The sequence below is a fragment of the Anopheles ziemanni genome, chromosome X, assembly GCF_943734765.1.
Source record: "Anopheles ziemanni chromosome X, idAnoZiCoDA_A2_x.2, whole genome shotgun sequence".
Lineage (NCBI taxonomy): Eukaryota > Metazoa > Arthropoda > Insecta > Diptera > Culicidae > Anopheles > Anopheles ziemanni.
Genome location: NC_080707.1, coordinates 18,592,680 through 18,598,679, shown reverse-complemented (window position 1 = coordinate 18,598,679; position 6,000 = coordinate 18,592,680).

The window sequence follows — 6,000 nt, the reverse complement described above, 5'->3', positions numbered from 1 at the left end:
TGTGGTGCCAAATTGGGCGCAGCAAACGGCATTAATTCTGGGCAGAGACATGCTAAACAGTGAGGGTGTAATAATGGTAAACCGAAACGGAAAACTGCTGTTCCGGAAAGATCCTGATGTAAGTGGCTGTGAAGAGGCAAAGCAGATGCGGTTGGAAGTCTCAGCAAGACAATACGAGATGATGTACACCATAGACATCTAAAGACAATACACAGAAATGCTAGCGGAGGAGGAAATGAACAAGTGGAGGGACGAAGAAGGATTGAACCAAAATCATACCGAACAACTGAAGGCCGCCAACGAAGAAGACGGTCGAGTGATTAAAAATGATGGAAAATGTTTCAAAATTAATAGTGGTAAAAACCGGCAATGTGTGGCGAAAAGTTTCAACGGTGTTTTTGACTATGTACTCGAGCGGTGTACCGAAAAGAATATTCGCAAGACGTATGAGGCGGCGAAAGAAACGGCCGAGCTTGAAGAAAACTCGTCCGATGAGTTCATCGAAGATCTTCAGCAAGCGATTGGTACTGGTGGGGATGAATCGAGGGATGCAGATGAGTTGGGATCCTCGCCCAAGGTAGCAATATCGGAAGAAGAGAAAAAAAGAGTGGAAAAATGTAAGAAAATTGAAGAGAAATATCCTGGCTTAGATGAGATAGACGATTTGGGGGAGTACGATGCCCGAAGGAAGCATACACAGGGAAGCGCAATGAAGCACGTAAATGCTATGAGCAGGAATTTGGTATTGGTCAAAAGTGTTGAACCAGTTTTGTGTGACAGGATGGTGATTGATATAAGTAATAGTGACTTTTTGGTGGCGATCCAGAGACAAGATCCGCGATTGTGTGCAATTATTGACGTGTTGAATAGATCGCCGGTGACCGACGAAGAGAGACAAATTAAGCAGTGTTACCAGTTAGAAGGACATCGTTTGATGAGAAAGGTTTACGGAGAACAATGTTTCGTGGTACCAAACCGTGTGGGTTGGCGGATGGTACACACATACCATGAAGAGATTGGACATTTTAGTGTGGCAAAAGGGTTTGAACGTCTGAAACGAATGTTTAGGTTGCCGAAAAGGTACAAGTATGTGAGGGGCGACATACAAGCGTGTCCGCAGCGTGCGCGTTGTAAAAGTAAAGGTGAAAGACCGAAGGGTTTCTTGCATCCGTTGTCGATAGAGCCCGTCTCGTTTGGAACGGTACAGATAGATTACAGGGGACCAGTCGTCCGATCATCAAAGGGCAACTATTACGTTTGGCTGCTCACATGCGGTTTCGCTAAATTGGTGGTTGTCCGAGCAGTTCGACCGACGAAGGATGGACCCGTGATAGTATTCATGGAAGAAGTGACGGCGATATTTGGGGCTGCAAGCCGGATAGTTGCAGACAGGGGAACAGTGTTTACGGCGAAAAAGTTAGAAGATTATTACCGCGAGAACAATCTTAGCCGCACAAAAACATCAGTGGGAATACCGAGGGCGAATGGTCAAATGGGAGGATCGAATAGGACAGTGTCAATCGCGATTCGTTGTCAGTGGTCGGTGAACAACATAAATGGGACCACAAGTTTACGCCGAGCTCGTTGGTGTTGTCGTATCGGCCGCGAAATATAGATCAGAAAGTTCATATGCCTTACAACAGGAAGAAGATGAGGATAAAAGAGAAATATCGCACAGTGAAAGATTAGCGAGTAAGATAGAATATATTGGTGGTGGAAAAAATAATGTGAAAGATATCTAGTAGAAGTAAACCTGATTGGGAATCAGGTTAGTCAGGGTGTCCGGTTGTAAAGAATAAAGTACGACTACGTAAGTATATGAGACACGGGAGGACGGTGTTACACACACTATGGGCCGCAGGGAGGAATTAGGATTAGATATAGTTGTAGAATAGAAATAAAGTTAGTCTTAAACGAGCAACTAAGAAGCACAGTTGATTTTAAAAAGTATCCGAACGGGAAAATAGTGTTGAAGGCTAACGGGTCCGAACAACCAGGAAGGGTTGTTTCTCACAATAGGCTTTCACGAGCAAGAATGACCGTCGAAAATGCATTTGGCATTCTTTCCAATGTTTTTTAAGTCTTGCAAACAACAATTTTATTGCAACCACCTGCGGCGAAGCAAGTAGTTAGGACGACTGTCTTCTTGTTAAATTTTATAAGGAGCAGAAATCCAAATTACGCTACACACGCACGATTTAATGATTCTACACATAACAGCATCGAGTATCATGATTTAGAACCGTTACAAAATTCGAATAACATTACTGAAGGTGAACAAATTGCTACTGAAGGTGAAGAACAGGGTCAAAGATTAAATGTTAACACAATATGAAGTCATCTAGCCCATGACCTAGCATGGAATTAATATTAAACATATTCAACCATCAACACACATCTACGCAACTATTTGAATCATATTATTCCTTATTAACTTACTATAAGTTCAGTCTATTATGCATGAAATGATAGAAATGATGAATATCGCTAACTCGCCTATATTGTGGTTGGTCTAGCCCCAGGCTGCTATAGCAGAGCACAGGGAACCAAATATGAAGCTCGAAAACCTCACCATCTAACATTATTGTTATAAGACATTGTTAGTGCTTGATAATATTGAAACATTGACTGTACACTGAACACCATGTTAGTATACGTTTTGTTATTTTTGCGCAAATCAGTTTGAGCAAATATGGTTCAATACTTACACTATCAATTGTTTCTCCAACATCAACTGAGTCCTTTAAAAAGCTCATGGCTTCTACTAACCACCCCATTCTTTGAGAAGTAGCACCTGGATAGAACAATGAACAAGAGCATTCGTCAACGATTGAATATACTACTGTGTCCAAAAAGTAAGGTGACATTGGATGTTAAATTTTGCGCGCCAAAAATAGCCCCTTGTTTTTATTTTTCGTATGTCACTATGCATGTTTTTGACAGCTGTGCCAAGTTTCAAGTCAAAATATCAACCCGGCTAAGAGCAGCAATTTTTTTAATTTGGTGCTACCTGTGTAATCCTCGTTGGGTAAAGATGTCTAGCACGAGCAACTTTGTTGAGCAGCGCTCGTGTATCAAATTCTGTTTGAGAAACGACATTACCGCTGCAGAGACGTTGAGAATGTTGGTAAAAGCATTCGGTGACAAAACAATGTCAAAAAAACAAGTGTACAAGTGGTACAGTGCATTTAAGGCTTTCTCAAACAGAATTTGATACACGAGCGCTGCTCAACAAAGTTGCTCGTGCTAGACATCTTTACCCAACGAGGATTACACAGGTAGCACCAAATTAAAAAAATTGCTGCTCTTAGCCGGGTTGATATTTTGACTTGAAACTTGGCACAGCTGTCAAAAACATGCATAGTGACATACGAAAAATAAAAACAAGGGGCTATTTTTGGCGCGCAAAATTTAACATCCAATGTCACCTTACTTTTTGGACACAGTAGTATAAACAAACCAAAAATCATTTATGATCAAAAACATTCATGATCACAATCACTGAAAGACATGGAAGTTTTTGATCAAACATAATTTGGTGGAACTCATACCCGATCCAGAGCCCGACGGTTTGCGATTCATTCGCGTACGGTTGTTGTTACGCAACTTCACCCATTCTGCTCTGGCTTTTTCTGGATCCATTTCTAATATTTCACCAATTACTACCCACTCATCCATGTGAGCGCTTTTGTTTTTGTATTTTGGGTGGCTCTTTGACCATAAAATTGGTTGTGCCTCCACTGCGGCAACAAGTTGCCGAGCCAGCTCCGGGCTTATTTTACTCTGAAACAAAATAAAACACATTTGTGTATCATCGAAGAGGTTTTAACAACTATTAAAGAACGTAAACCACTTACCTGCTCTCCCATATTTTTACTTTCACTATCCATTTCTTTATTTTCACTGAATAACGAATAATCCACAAACCACAAATCAATTTTGCCACAAAAACAAATCCAATCGAAAAATCAAAACAATGATTGACAGCATGTAAATAAACATAACGGACGGTTTTGAATCGAATGCGCAGATAAGATCTACTACTCGAAAAGCTTTATTCGAGTTCTGGATCCAGTCTAATTCGAGCAGTCGAGCGAACGTTCGCTAGCGCACAGAAAAAGTCGAGCGAATTTTTTGGGCATTCTTCCCCTTCCATGTACGGGTAAAAAAAAACAGACCAACTGTTATAAATATGGTATACAACGAATGCCACAAAAAGCTCGGGCCAAAAAATTCGGTCTACACGTTCGTTCGCTTACGTGTGGCTCCTCGGTAACACTTTTTCAGCGCTCTGTGAGCTATCGAACAAGACAAACACGACAAACACGACAAAAAAAACGATCAAATCCATGCAATCATATCCCCAGCTACGTTAAATGATGCGATCGTACGATAGCCATAGTAACGATTCGTTAATCGATGCGATGGGCAACATAACACCACAGCATAACGGCTATAACCCCAAAGGTTCTCAAACCATCCGCGCCACACAGGAACAATCCGGTGGGGCGCTAGTGTGCTCCGCGCAACACACATATAAAAAGGAGGTTGGTTCATCTAGAACAAAAAGCGTTGATTGGAAAAGAAAACATTAAACGTATTTTTTTGCACTCATTGTCGTCTGCTTACGAATTGTTGTTGGTTGTGATGGTGAAAAATTGATTTCGTCTCATCTCAGTAGGCAAAACTCAAGTTCAGTACCATATTCAAATTCAATCAGATGCCATAAGAGGTAACCTCCGTATTAACTCTTCTTGGGTCTTGTTGTTGTTTGACGTCTTCGAACCAAAACAAACTTGTGCGCAGCGCTTAGAAGACTCCATTCGAAAGAATATTTTTGCTTTTACAGCAGAATCATCGTGAAAAGTGAATGTATAGTGTAAAAATGAAGACGGTAAAGGTATTTCTCTACACGGAAAATATAAATGGAATGGTAAACTTGCACGAGAATTAAAGGTGAATGTAGTTGTTTACATTTCAGTCAAATTAAAACTGCATTGTGCATTACGGCTCCACTCTTACATCCTGAGGCAGCAGTAAGGAGGCAGTTGGTAAGTTAGATGCAGTTTGATGTTGGTATGCTGCGAAATCAATAAAACCCATTAAAGTCTTATTGCAGGTTTGATGAGCTTATCAAAGAAGGTAGCACCGTTACCCTGCTGTTCCAGTTATCGCTGTTTCGACCAGTGACGCGGACAGTGTTTGCGCCTTGGAAACAAGTAAGTGTGACGTAAACCGGAAGAAGAATCAAATTGTGAGGATCACCCCATCACCCGTATACCGAACGGAATCGTGTCGCTGCCCGGGAAAACTTAATCTTCGGCGAAACTCAGGTATATATGGTAGAGGTCGTATTGCTGTCCAATTTTATCTTTCTTTTCTCATGCCCATTGATTGATCTTCAGGTGGTGTGAGAGGCTCTGAAATTTCCGGCTCAAAAATTTCCTTACTGCACAAGTTGCCGCAGGCGTCCGGCTTCCGGTAGAACATGCGGCCGGTTGTATATAGACTACATGCGTTGTGTGTATTAAACAGCGCAAGCCTTCATTCCTTTTTGTGTAAGTTGCATTTTATGAATAGTGGAATTTTTATTTTTTCACTAATCAAATATTTCTGCCGCTCTCAACATGTTTTATAAATGTAAATAAATAATCTTCACTGACAGCACCTGCTAAGGGGAAGCAACTAAAAGATGGATGAAACCACCCGCTTGCCTATTAACAGCAGTTGAATTAACAAACAATGTAAGTATGCATTTAAATATTTGAAACGTTTGCAATAATAGGGTATTTTTTTACAGACTTCACAACCTAGAACCATCATGAGAGCAACGTAAATACGTTCAGGACAAATGCCGTTCATTTGATGACATAATTTGAAAAAACATGGATGTTGTAATGAAATGAACAAAAACAAATAAATAAAACCGAAAATTAAACAGTAAATTGGAATTTGCAATATTTAAACCGAAAAAACCGTTTAAATTAAGCGCCTACATGT